Source organism: Protopterus annectens, chromosome 2.part1, assembly GCF_019279795.1.
Source record: "Protopterus annectens isolate FY-2018-M chromosome 2.part1, PAN1.0, whole genome shotgun sequence".
Taxonomy (NCBI): domain Eukaryota; kingdom Metazoa; phylum Chordata; order Ceratodontiformes; family Protopteridae; genus Protopterus; species Protopterus annectens.
Genome location: NC_056729.1, coordinates 1,894,359,002 through 1,894,374,923, shown reverse-complemented (window position 1 = coordinate 1,894,374,923; position 15,922 = coordinate 1,894,359,002).

Below are 15,922 nucleotides of genomic sequence, written 5' to 3'. Positions count from 1 at the left end.
TCAAGGTGGAACATGTGTGTGAGTATCTGCAAGAACACAGCCAAGCTCACTGATAGCTCATTAGTGCTGGATTTCCCTGCCTGACATGTGGGAGACCGGGGTTTGATTCCCTGATGAGGTGCACATAGCATTGCTGTGGGAGGTTGGCATAATGGTTAAGATGCATATCTTACCAACACAAGGTGCAAGGTTTGATTCTCACATGGGGTAATTGGCTAGGCTTAAAATGACCCACAATGGCAGTTAAACTAGTACTAATCTATGAACCTATGTCAGACAGGTGAAGCACTGGAAGCAGTACCACTACAGGACAGTGGCTGGGCATGACCACATTGGCTAACATCAGATGATGATGCTGACATATGCCCTCATGGATGTTGTCCCCTTGCCAGCAGACGTTCCATAACAGATACTGACCATTCCATTGTGTCATTCATTGAATCAACCAAATGCTGGAGGCAGTCACACATGTCAGCCTTTGCCATACATTAGACTGTCACATCGACAACCCCAAGCATTTCCTCAGAGGCCCAATTGGAATGTGCCTGCACCTCCATGATAGCCATAAACATACTTCGAGTGGTACATAAGACACCAGGATCAGGTGGAGGGTGGACAACAGGCCTCCTCCAAGCACCCCTAACAATATTTCTGTGGGGCACCTCACCCACACTCTGGCTATGACCAGAGTCAACTGGCATAACCACACTACTCAGATCACGTGTCTCAAGCTCCAAATGTCCAATATCTGAGGGTTCACTGGAATAGGTCTGCATAGGCCTGCTTACTGTATCCAAGGGAAATACAAGGGATGGCAGAATGCCAACCTCTGTGTCAGATTCAACCTCTGCACCCCACAACTATGCCTGTGTTCGGCCACCATCATCAGAGTCTGCTGATACTCTGACATCAGGTGGTAAGAGTACTGCACTTCCAGTGTTAGGATCACCAGTGATAATAAGCAACACACACAGGAATGAAATTAATACCTACATTAAATATTTAAAACAGCTTATATGAGAACAAACTAACATTGGTCCCACTATTGCAGATGATACAGCAATACAGACATTCATTACACCCACCTCACACATACAGATAAATGCATATATCTGACAAGTGTTCATCAGCAGTCAAAGAACAATATTTGGCTTACCACATGCAGATGACTTCACACTTTGTAGGAAGTATGGCCCTGGAAGTAATGAAGCAAGGTAAAGGTGCAGTCAAGACAACTGCAATACTGCAGAGGGACAGTGAATACACAATATTTGCCTATATATCTATTAACAATACTTTTATCTGAAACTTAGCTGACGTATTCACCCAGAGCTCATGTGTAATGAACAAAATATGTTGTTAAGTCTATTAATTTATCACAGGTTCATCAAAAAAAAAAAGAAAACACATAAACAATTACTTAAATGTCTATTTATTTTACTATACAACTAAATCTTACACTTGACATCTGTAAGCTTACCTGGAAGCTCCTCCTGATGCATACTTGTCCTCTCAGAAACACCAGCACTGACATCAATCGCATGTTGTTGTGCAGTGTCCACTGAGCTCTCTGGATGTCAGACAGTGGATAGGAACTCTTCATTTGGTGTCAGTGACGGCTCTGTAGCAGCCCCCCCCCCATAGTCAGCTTTTTATGGGCAACTGCAGCTGCTCTTCTCCAGGCTGATGAAATGACATCACTAGACCTATGATGCACCTGATCATAAGTCCTGGTGTGACCCCCCCCCCCACAACATTGACATTGTTCACTAACTGGTTCCAAATCTGCATTCTGGCAACCATTTCCCCACGTTCACTTTGAAGTAGAAATGTGCAATCAAATCATCCAAAACCATCTGTATTCTATGGACATGTATATCCAGCATCTTACGTTCCACCAAACTGTAAAACCTTTGGTCTGATAACATAGACCTCATTGCCTCATCATAGAATTCAGAATCCATAACTACCAGGGCACCCCTCTTGTCAGCAGGTCTAATGACAAGGGATGGATCGCTCCTCAGTTGTTGAAGAGCTCTTCTCTGTGCATAAGTTAAATTGCCCTTTCATTTACTGGACTAGTTGAGAATGATCTGTATGATCTGTATGGCATAGAAAAGAGAGTGGATAAGTCCAGATGATGATTTGATTAAGACTAATGTTATTACAAATGAGTTGTATGAATATTTGTTTGTTAGTGATCCCCTCTTGCCAATGATACAGGGTCTTCCTAAGATCCACAAGGACAGTGTGTGTCCACCCATGAGGCCCATTGTTGCAGGCAGGGGGGGTGGATCACGGAACCATTTTCGTTGTATGTGGAGAGGTTCCTGCGCCCAGTGATTGACACAAATGTTTATATTCTACGGGACACGAAACAGTTTCTGTTGGATTTGTATGAGTTTGTGAGATCTGTCCCCGTTGATCTCCCATATTATTTAGTCATGATGGATGTTCAGTCCCTATTCACTGTGATACCAAACAGAGATGTGGTGCAGTTGGTGTCTGATTACTTGAAGGACAAATCTGGATTAGATAGTGATGCAGTGGATTTGTTAGCTTTGTTTTTGGAAGCTGTGTTAGAGAACAACATTTTTTGTTTTGGCTCTCAGTGCTATTTACAGATGGATGGCGTGGCTATGGGCACTTCTTGTGCCAATAGCTATGCCAACCTCTTTATGGCTGCATGGGAGGCCAAGTTCTTGTTTGGTATAGGTGATTTTTCGAGGAACGTGATGTTTTATAGGCGTTTTGTAGATTATGTGTTTTTCCTTTGGAAGGGCATGAAAGATGAGTTATCTCTCTTCCTGGAGAGAGTTAATGGTCTAACGCAATATCTGAATTTTACTCATGAGGTTTCTGAGAATTGGATTTCCTTTTTGGATGTTTACGTTCAGAGATTGGAAAGTGGCCTATTGAACACAAGAGTGTATAGAAAGGAGTGTCAACGTAATTCCTATCTCCATAGACTCAGTATGCATCCAGGTTACATCTTTGGTAATATTGTGAGGGGTCAGGTATATAGGACGTCACGGTATAATCCCAGTCAGGATGGTTTTGAGGCAGATGTTAGGGATTTATGTGAGAGGTTTAAGAGCAGGGAATATCAGACATCTGATATGGAGAGAGGATTGGCAGACCTCATTAATTTGGGGGAACAAGCTGCTGCACCCTTTTTCTCTGAGACTGGAGTGGACCATGATGGCCCCTCCCAGGGTGTTCTGGCAGAGAGTAGAAATCATGGTTTCAGAGTGCCTTATATTATACTAAGGATGTATGTAGGTTGAATGATGTGATTAGATCACACTGGGGTTTGTTTACACTGGACCCGAATGTGAGGGAAATTGTGGGTGCTGCCCCAGGTTTTGTCTATAAGAATAGATCGAATCTAAAGAAATTGCTGTGTTATCCTGTTATGGATGGTGGAGGTGATAGGCTTGCTGGTACTGTACCCTGTGGTAGTTGCAGCTATTGTTGTTCCATAGACACTGATGTCCATTTCTATCACTCTGTCTATGGCACTAACCATGAAGTTAGAGTTCATGCAAACTGTGAATCTACATATGTTGTTTATTTGGCCTCCTGTGGAGCCTGTGCTGTGTTTTATGTAGGCAAGACGGACAGGAAGTTGAGGGACAGGATAAGGGAACATCTCTACCAGATCAAAATTCATTCCACTGTCAATGCTCTGTCCAAACATGTCTTGTCTAATGATTCCACACATCTTTTTCTTTTTAAAGTACTAGATCTTACACACACTAGTTTTTTGGGGGGGGGGTGAGGGGTAGAACTGAGAGTAATGAATCTAAATGGATTTTTTAGACTTAGAGCAGATGTTTTTCCTGGACTGAATGAGAAAGTACCATTGAGACCTTTCCTGAAGTCCAGGAGACTGAAGTGATATGTATGACTGTGCCTTTTACATATATTATGAGAGCATTTTTATGAGAGGATTTATTGTTAGTGTTGTGCAATTAGTATGAATTTATGCAGTTTTTTGTTTTTTATGCATTTCTATTCATGTTTTATGAGTGGTATAGGCGTTTTTATTTTAGTATGTTTAATGTATTTTAGAGTAAGCACTTTATTTATGTTGTGTACTATGATAGTTGCACTGTGCCTTTAATGATTTATCTGTTTTTGCGCCTTTTTTGCCATATAAGGGTGTACAAGAGGGGGGTTCTTTAGGTCTGAAGAAGCCTATCCAGGTGAAAGCGCTTACCATGTCTCCTGTTGTATCACAATAAATCCGAATTTTAAAGTTCATGAAGCAGCGGTTCTTTCAGCTTTGTTTCCTGCATTTTGGTTAGTGCTGTGTTTACTGCCTGCATCACTACTGTGCCTTTTATGTTAGTCTATTGTCTATAGCTATTAAAATATATATATATATATATATATATATATATATATATATATATATATATATATATATATATATATATATATATATATATATATATATATATATATATTTGTAATATGTATCCAAGTGAAACTAACTCTGGGCAAGACCTCAATCCAAATTGTAACTTGCTACAGATCCTCCACCATGCCCCAGGATTCCAACTCCTCATTTCTTGATACACTGGAAAATATTGGGGTACAATCCAACACCCTAATAATGGGTGATTTCATCTACCCCACCATTAACAGGGAAAACTACTCATGTACCAACTCTTTTGCTCAACGTTTTCTGGAATTCATAAATTCTAACTCCTTGGATCAACTTATCCACACTCCAACCAGGGGCAGCAATATCCTAGACCTGGTCATTACCAACATGGGCGACCGGTGTTCCACACCAGAGGTAAATTCCTCATTGATCAGATCTGACCACAAGCTAATCACCCTAAACATTGAGTTCCCGCCCCCACCCCCCCATTAGGGAAACCACCGTAAAAAATTTCTCCAAAGCCAACTTCACGCTTCTTAAGGCAGAAGTGACAAACTTCATGACACCCATGCAGACAGACAATAGAGGTATGACTGTTGAATCCTACACAAATGCACTTTATAAGCATTTACACGAGTGCATGGATCATGCTATCCCTAACAGAACCAAAATGCTATCTTCTAAAAAAAGGAAGTCAATCTGGTGGTCCCCTGCCATAAACAAACTCTACAACAGAAGAAATAAACTGTTGCAAAAAAGAGTAAAATCTCATGATTGGAGGAGCTCCCTGGTCAGCCTCAGTAAGAAGCTGAGATCCCTCATAAAATCCTCCAAAGCTAGTTACGAAAACAAAATCGTCACTGATTCTAAAACAACCACAAAGCATTCTATAGCTATGTCAAGAATCTCAATAGCAACACTCAGATCTGTTCCGAGTTACAGCACAATGGCACAAAATATACAGAACCAACTGGTATTGCCAACATCTTGGCATATAGGTTCAGTGCTAACTTTAACCCACTCTCACCCCCTAAAGGGCCCATCTCTATACTGGAAGAATGCAAAGTTCCTGTAATCACGCCTGCACAGGTAAAAACTACACTCTCCAAAGCCAAGAACACAGCATCCATGGGACCTGACAACAACTCAGGCTGCATTCTACATGAACTACAGAATGAACTGGCACCCCACCTAAGCACCATGTTCAATCATAGCCTCAACTCAGGCTTTGTGCCCATTGAATAGTGCACAGGGACGGTTATCCCACTCCACAAAGGGGGAGCCACCACAGACCCTGGGAACTACCGCCCCATTATCCTAAAGAGCCTGGTCTGCAACATCATGGAGCTTATAAACAAAGACAATGGTAATCTCCAGACTCTGGACCCCACCCAATTCGGGTTTGTAAAAGGCAGATCATGTCTCCTAAACCAGATAGACTTCTTTGAAGCAGTCACCAAAGCCATAGATGAGGGTGAGGTGGTTCACACAGCCTATCTAGATCTCGCCAAGGCTTTTGACACCATCCCACACTCTGGAATTATAGATAAACTCACTAAGCTAGGTATAAATCCCTATGTCACAAGATGGGTTGCCAACTGGCTCACTGACAGAACCCACACTGTGAAAGTAGCTGACTCCAAATCCGACTTCAGACCAGTGGCAAGTGGAGTACCACAGGGTTCAGTCCTGGGTCCTCTCCTGTTTGGTATCTTCTTTTCTGAAGTACAGGCTAACACAGAAGGTCTTTGGCTAATGAAGTTCACAGATGACTGCAAACTAGGAGCTATAATCAAAACTCCTAACAATGTGGACATCCTACAAAAGGGCCTCACTGAGACAGATGTCTGGTGTCAAAGCCATGGCCTCAAGCTCAATGCAAAAAGTGCATTGTCATCCCCTTTGGTAAAAACTCTGTACCCAAGAGCTACTACATAGATGGTAGTCTACTTAACACCAAAAGTATGATAAGAGACCTTTGGACACAGGTGGACAGTAGTCTCTCCTTTGATAATCACATCACCACAGTAGTCAAGAAATCCTTCTGTGTGGCACACCTCATCACAAAAGGTTTCTCATCTAGGAAAAAAAAGAGTTCATTGTTCCCCTGTACTCATCACTCATTAGACCCATTATAGAGTACAACACCCTTTTTGGTATGTACCACATATGACAACTATAACAACTGGAAAGGCCACAGAAATACCTCACAAAGAGGATTACCAGCCTCAAACAGATGCCCTATGCAGACCATCTCAAAAAATACCTGCTTTACTCCGTCGCATATCACCTACTCAGAGACGATCTCTGCCTAACATACAAAGCTATGTCAAACCCAGAGCTGTTGGACATGCTCCACTTAAAGAAATCCTAATCCCTCAGAGCTACATGCTCTAGGGACCTAAACCTTGTCACCATAATAAACAGAACATGCTGGAGGGATAGGTTCCTGTCCCAGAGACTTCCCATACTCTGGAACAAACTACCTATCTATATCAAATGAAGCTCCTCATTAGCACTCTTCAAGAAAAATCTTGATGATTGGATGGGAAATAGGAAATTCACCCCGGGGATCACCTGTGTGGCTCTACTCGACAGGGGCACAGGAAAATAATTTTCTTGGGTGGCGAAAGCCAGGGTACCTTTTTGGCTAGGCTTATATAGGCCCTAGGGCCAGTAGCCTAGTACCTAACTAGGAACCTATTTAACAAATCTAGAATGTATTTGAAAAATACAATCATACCTTAACAAGATGAGAAGCCTTCTCTGCAGGTAACTCAAAAGAAATATCAATCTTCTGTGTTCTGCAAATACACAAGTCTCCTCACTTTCAAGTTCCCTAGATACACTGTTACTTTTTTAAAGTGTAGATTCCGGCCTCTAAGCATTGTGAAGATGTACAAAAGAAAGGTGTGTTCTCATTAGAACTATTGAATCATGTAGAATGCGTAAATCTATTGTAGGCCCTACCTCAGTGTTTGTTACAAATGGATTGCAGCTGTGAATGATTAGTGGGAGGGAGAAGGAGCACACAAAAGCAATTTAGACTACCTTACCTGCATTGGGTGTGTCACGCAGCATACTCTGTAAGTGTAGCAATAACTGTAGCAAGCTTTTAAATGTAAGTGAACAGCACACATTTCTCATTTTTGTTCACTAATAGCCAAACTCTTCTGCCTTTGCTGAAAACTGTTTTTCACTGTCATGTAATTTTAATCATATATTTAAAGGACAATGATACAAAATGCCCTAGAGACTGATCCTCTAAGAATACAGCACAGATAAGAGAAGAATGAACACAATACAAAGAAAAAACAGCGTTGCATTGGTGGAAATACTAGTCACAAATGATTCTGTGATCACTCATTGCTATAAATATGCAAGCAACATGTACAGACAACTGACAATGTACACGTGTATATTTCTTGTTAATACTGTGATGGAAATGGGACTTGCTTGTATGTACAATGATTTGCATTCATGCTGAAAAGTTGTTTCTATGGCAAAGAGAGAGATAAGACACCCCTTGTGTGTTTTGTAGGTTCATTTGTATGATAGTTCAAATCCAGAGTTGTATAAACATCTGTAAGGTGTGCTAAACTGTATTTTGTAGCATTGTTTATTTTTTAATGGATAAATAAATTAAAATCAATGGAAGTTGCTGCTATTATAAAGACAGCATAAATTACAGCTGTGAATCAAGTGTATATGTAGCACACCTACTAAACATGATCAAGCACACAGCACATAAGATATATAGATCATGGTTCAAGTCCCACATTTATCTTTTAGTGATGTAACATAATAAACAATTTTTATAACAATAACACATGCTGAGCTTTATCTGTCTCATTTATACATTGCTCACCTCTGCACAAACACAGAGTAAAGCCTCAGACAACAAGCAGACATTGTCAGTTTCAGAAAAGATACATTGCTACAGCTTTTGCATTTCATCACACAGACATTCTAGTCAGCCCACTTCAACAAAACCTGCAATTCTACACCTGCAGACAGTAAACACACATTGTCAATTTCAAAAATGATACATTGTTACATCTGTTGCTTTACGTCATACAAACACAAGAAGTGGCATTGCACGGTGGTCAGCATGCTCTAAAAAATCCTGCAGACTTGTCAATTTCTAAAGAGATACATTATAACGTGTGGTCTTCCATCGTGCAAACATGCTAGGCTGCATTGCATGGTGGTCAGCATATATACACAGTAATAAGGATGAAAAACACAGCTGCTGCCTCGTTCTTCCTGGGGCAACAGGTGTAAGTTAAGGACCACAACAGAAGTGACCTAGGGTTCTAATCCAGCAAAAGCCATGTTTTTTTAATGCTATTCCACTGTAATTTATATAAAAATAATTATACATAAAATAACTATGTATAGCAGGTGGATTGAGCATACAATGATATCATATATGTCTAACTGTGGGTATCAATACAATTATAGTTCTACAACTAAACATTTATTTTTTGAACTTTCATGTTACACACATACATGGTTAACCACTTAACTCTTCAACATGTATATATAATTAATGTTCATGTATGACAAGCAAGTCATTGGCTGCAATTAGCACTCTGTACAATGATGATCATAAAAAATATGTTTGTTGTAATAACCCTCCTTGTGGAAACTGGTGTAGGTTCATGGCCACAATATTCGTGAACCATGGTTCTAAACTAGCACAATCCAAATTTTATTAATTAATTATTTTATTATTAATGATGTTCCACTCGATGTTTAAAACTAAAGAGCAATACAAAGATAATTATACATAATAACTATGTATAGCAGTGGATATCACATGAATTAGATGTGTAACTGAGGGTATAGTGACAGTTATGTTTCTGTACCTAAAAGTACCCTTTCTGCCTGGGATGGGAATTGTAATTCAATGATAGTCATATACACATGCATGTATAAACCAGGACATTGTCAGGTCACACGGCATGGTTAATCTTCACCCTTTAATGTGTCTATATAATTAATGGGCATATCTGACAAATGCTTCCTCTGAGGCAAGGAGATAAAACCACCCATGTGGAAGATTACAGGTTGTATATTTTACATAGGTTTGAATCCCAGATTGTACAAATTACTTTTGTCAGTGTGTAAAGCCACACAAAAAAATGTGTCAGGTCATAAAATGTAGACACCCAAATACATGTCTGAAAAGTTAAGTTATCTAACAGTTACAGCAGCATCCAAGCAATAAACTAATGCCAACTGTCCCATTACCCTTCTCATTTCATAAACCACCTTCCTCTCTGCTTGGCACTGTTGCTGTCCTCTTAACACCATGCAAACGTGGTTGACATGCTTAAACTGAAAAGCCACACAGTAAAAGCCAAAACTGGTTTATTAAACAAAGTATAGCATACACAAGCAAGGTACTAAGCGCTTTCACCCTTCAAAAACTAGGGCATCATCAGAGTACTAAATACGTAATTACATATCCACTCCTTATATACGTAATTACTAATTAATTAATTGAAGAATAAAATACAATACTGGCAATAAACCCTTCAAATTCATCAGAAAAAATCAATTGCAATACATATTGTTATATTATACCTATGCTTAAAATGAATCCATGTAAATAATACCCTAGGAATATATAAATAGTAGTATAAAAACTTGTAAATGAACAAAATATGTATAAAGAGGATGATTTACTATAAAAATCCTATTCTAAAAACTCTAGTAATATATAATTAAATATGTATATATATATATATATATATATATATATATATATATATATATATACACACACACAAAATAGCATTGTAAAAAGTCTAGAAATTAATTTTAATACACTAGAAATAAATTTTGTGTAGATGGTATCCTGAATTGAATTGAAAATTAAATAAATAGCATATTATATCTATCTCAATAAAAGTATAACACCTGTAGTTTAGATAAACATGTATAATTAAATCTATAAAAGACCGATCAAATAAAATGTGATTTGTATTTTAATATACTGGATATAGATATATGTTCATTAATATCTGGCATGGTAGAGGAATTCAGTCTTAGTTGCCAGAGGCATTCCTTAGCCTCCAGCAAAGTCTTCTCATCCCTCCCTAGTGGTATTCTATCTATAATAAAAAATAAAAATCTCTTAAAATTTGGACATCTAGTGCTATGTATGAAAAGAGAACTTGTAGTTTTTTGCTTTTTAATGTCTCTGACATGTTCCACAATGCGTTATCTAAGATTTCTAAAAGTTTTTCCAATGTAAAATGCTGAACATGTCGAGCATGTTGCTAGTTAAACAATCATCTTTGTGTTACAAATACAGTATCCAGGGCATCTAATAGTTTTACTAAAATTACTAATAGCAACATAGAGACCACTGTTGATGTATTTACATGTATGACAGGTTCTGCATTTGCTCATCCTAGACATTTTGAAAGTGTCCTTATTTGTATTCATCTCATAAATTTCCTTTAAATTCCTCCCTTTACTGAATGTAATCTTTGGATGACTGCCAATAATCTCTGCCAATTCAATGTTATTCATAAAAATACTTGTCCATGTCTCATGTATAATATTAACAATATTGTAGGATGTTTCATTGCATGGTAATATAAAAGTATCATTTATAGATATATTTGTGTTAGTATTCAAAATATTGTTACATCCAAATTTAATAATAGGTCTATAAATCAGATGTCTTTTAATAAAAATCTCTTTTTTATTGTTACAAATATGTTCATTAGGATATCCCCTGTCAAGGAACATATCAGATAATTTCTCAATTTCTAACTCAAACGTTTTGTCATCACTAACTATTCTTGATAGTCTTACCATCTGACCTTTGATCAAATTCCTTTTTTGATGGTATGGATGACAACTAATAAAATGTAGGAAAGAATTGGAAAATGATTTATTCCTAAAAATACTGGAATGAATCTCACCATCACTAAGAGAAAAGACAATATCAAGATATTCACAATTGTTCTCATACATTTCACTAGTGAATTCTAAAAACCTAGATGTCCTGCCTAAAAACTGTACAAATTCTACAAATTCATCTCTTTTGTCTGTCCAAAAAATGAGAATATCATCCAGGTATCTCAAATATAGGGCAATGTTGGACCAATATGTGGATGTAAAAACATGATCTATTTCCCAATTGGCTAACACCAAATTAGCATAAATCGGTGCACATCTGGCCCCCATGGCCACACCTGTGTTTTGCCTATAATATTTACCATTCATAAACATAAAATTATTCTTCAGTACTATTTCCATCAATTCATTCATAAGTTTACATTTAGCAATATTCATACCACTGAATTTCAATAAACTGGCCTCAAACATTTCTAGGCCTTGTTTGTGAGGTATCACCGTAAACAAATTAACAACATCAATAGTGGCCATAATCATATTAGGACTTACATTAATAATACATTGTCTAACTTGATCTAAACAATGCCAGGAGTCTTTTAGAATATGTGGCAAGTTAGTTAGTGTCTCCTTACAATGACCATCAATAAAAGATGCAATAGACTTGGTTTTAGAACCCCTGGCTGATACTATGGGTCTAAAAGGTGGATTGCTAATGTCTTTGTGTATTTCTGGAATTCCAAAAATGGATGTGGTAATAGGAAACTCAACAGTTAAATAAGTCTATTCTTCTTTGTTAATAACCCATCCATGAGAAATTCATACAATAACCAATCCACTTTAGTATATGCCCTAGACATTTCGTATTTTGTAACTTTCTCATAAGTATTGTTATCGCTAAGCATTATAGTCATTTTGTTATAATAGTCAGTGTTTATCATGATTACCACACCACCTCCTTTGTCAGGTTTCATAACCCTATATTTGTCAGTCATAGTTAATTCTCTGAGACAGAACATTTCAGAAGAAGTGAGGTTCTGTGATGTATAAACATCCTTCCTCGATGTTCTTCTAATCTGAGTCTCGCATCATTTTTCAAAAATGTATATCATAGGGTTTTGTGGTGGTATAAAAGTGCTACTACACTTAAGCCTAAAACAGTTAGTGTCCATAATATTGTCATTATTGATGTTAAAAAACATCTTTAAATTCAATAGTCTGCTATAAAGTTTTAAATTAATTAAAACCTTTCCAATGTCATGCTTAAAACATGGTACAAAAGTGAAACCTTGTTTAAAAATAGCAATAAAATCATAACCAAAATTATTATCTGTGTAATTATATAAACTGAAACCTCCATCAGAAATAATAGAACATTTAATCTGATTATTAATGGTTTCTAAACTCTGTGAACATCTTATATCATTTGTATTGAAATCATAAAAAATGTCATTAACATTAGTTGTAAAAATACTACCATTCATATAATCACTAATATTATCAACATGAATTTGTGATATAAATTCACCCAGAACAACTGAATTAGTATTCTCAATGATATCTATCTGTGTCAAGAGTTTGTCCTGTGTACTGATGTATTGTACTGCCGATTATGTTTGTGATACTGACCGCCATATTGGTCGCATATCCTTTCCGACCTTCTGGGTAATGGCTCCTCTAAAAAAACTCCCTGTCCATCATCAAGACCATAAGTATCATTGTTAGCCCTTTGTGGTTGAATAGGTTTATCATTAATAGAGGGACCATGATTGTCCTTACTAATAGTGTCAGTATCTAATGGCTTACCAAAACGTTTCATACTTTTAAATTCTTTAAAATGCACATACACTCTATTATTCTTGTAATCATTAGTATCTTTATTTAACTTATGATTTTTAATATCCAAACCTTTGTTAGTAAATTTGTCTATATCTTTAAAAATGTTTTCTAAACGGAACTTGTTATGTTCAAAAAGCAAGTCCTGGCATATACTTTTGTCCAAAATTGACAAACGTTCATTTAAAGCTGCTAATTTAATATTCTTGTTCCGTATAATAAGTTTAATAAGTTCAATACCTGTTTTATCAAATAATTGTAACAATTCATCAAATAAAACAGTACCTTCAGTGAATCCATAAGGTAATTTAAAGATACGTAATCCTTTAGAAACTTGACCCAGTTCCAGAGATCTTTCTAAAAAAGCATTATGCATTTGTAGCGATTTGAATGTTTTCAATATTCTTTTAAATTCAGTAAACTGTTTGTTGAGACTACCCATGTCTCTGTTGTTGTTACGAGCATTGCTAAAAAATGGTGCCACTAAAAATGACTTTAAATCCAAAATTTTCTTTTCAGAACCAACTGCTGCAGCATATTAGCCTCCATTGTGTCTGTCTCTAGTGTTCAATGCCGAGTTCGGGGGTGGGCCTCCAGTCTGTGCACTTCCTGTATTGGTGCCTCCTCCAATGGAACACGCAGAACCATTACTACTTGATGGTCGAGTCGGGCTTGTAGTAGAGGTGGAATGTAAAATGTATAGCCGCTCCTGCGACTCTGTCACTAATAATTCAGCTTCTGTAGCTTCTGTAGGGATTTTTTCACTCCTATCCTGTAAAGCCTTAATCAGCCGTTATGTAATGTCCATTTGCTGCAACAATAATTGTTCCATATTGGTAAACTACTTCAAGAGAAGCCAAAATCAATGGCAGTAAATGAAATAAAACAGCCATAACCAAAATAAAACAACGGTGACTGGCTAAAAGCGATAACTAAATAAAACAGCTGTTATTGTTATAAAATGCTATAAACGCTATGTACCTAATTAAAAATGGCAAACCAGTCAAGGCAGATACTAAGTTGCACAGAATACAAGCTTGAAACACGAAGTGAGACTATTAAACTGAAAAGCCACACAGTAAAAGCCAAAACTGGTTTATTAAACAAAATATAGCATACAGAAGCAAGGTACTAAGCGCTTTCACCCTTCAAAAACTAGGGCATCATTCAGAGTACAAAATACGTAATTACTAATTAATTAATTGAAGAATAAAATACAATACTGGCAATAAACCCTTCAAATTCATAAGAAAAAATCAGTTGCAATACATATTGTTATATTACACATATACTTAAAATCAATCCATGTAAATAATACCCTAGGAATATATAAATCTCGGCAATGAACACTAGAGACGGACACAATGGAGGCTCATATACTGCAGCAGTTAGTTCTGAAAAGAAAATTTTGGATTTAAAGTAATTTTTAGTGGTACCATCTTTTAGCAATGCTCGTAACTACAACAACAGTGACATGGGCAGTCTCAACAAACAGTTTACTGAATTTGAAAGAGTATAGAAAACATTCAAATCGCTACAAATGGATAATGCTTTTTTAGAAAGATCTCTGGAACTGGGTCAAGTTCCTAAAGGACTACGTATCTTTAAATTACCTTTTGGATTCACTAAAGGTACTGTTTTATTTGATGAATTGTTACAATTATTTGATAAAACAGGTATTGAACTTATTAAACTTATTATACGGAACAATAATATTAAATTAACGGCTTTAAATGAACATTTGTCTATTTTGGACAAAAGTATATGCCAGGACTTGCTTTTTGAACATAACAAGTTCCATTTAGAAAACATTTTTAAAGATATGGAGAAATTTACTAACAAAGGTTTGGATATTAAAAATCATAAGGTTAATAGGGACACTAATGATTACAAGAATAATAGAGTGTATGTGCATTTTAAAGAATTTAAAAGTATGAAATGTTTTGGTAAGCCATTAGATACTGACACTATTAGTTAGGACAATCATAGTCCCTCTATTAATTATAAACCTATTCAACCACAAAGGGCTAACAATGATACTTATGGTCTTGATGATGGACAGGGAGTTTTTTTAGAGGAGCCATTACCCAGAAGGTCGGAAAGGATACGCGACCGATATGGCGGTCAGTATCACAAACAGAACCGGCAGTACAATACATCAGTACACAGGGCCAACTCTTGGCAGAGATAGATATAATTGAGAATACTAATTCAGTTGTTCAGGGTGAATTTATATCACAAATTCATGTTGATAATATTAGTGATTATATGAATGGTAGTATTTTTACAACTAATGTTAATGACACTTTTTATGATTTCAATACAAATGATATAAGATGTTCCCAGAGTTTAGAAACATTTAATAATCAGATTAAATGTTCTATTGTTTGTGATGGAGGTTTCAGTTTATATAATTACACAGACAATAATTTTGGTTATGACTTTATTGCTCTTTTTAAACAAGGTTTCACATTTGTACCATCTTTTAAGCATGGCATTGGAAAAGTTTTAATTAATTTAAAACTTTATAGCAGACTACTGAATTTAAAGATGTTTTTTAACACCAATAATGACAATATTATGGACACTAACTGTTTTAGGCTTAAGCGTAGTAGCACATTTATACCACCACAAAACCCTATGATATACATTTTTGAAAAATTATGCGAGACTCAGATTAGAAGAACATTGAGGAAGGATGTTTATACATCACAGAACCTCACTTCATCTGAAATGTTCTGTCTCAGAGAATTAACTATGACTGACAAATATAGGGTTATGAAACCTGACAAAGGAGGTGGTGTGGTAATCAGGACA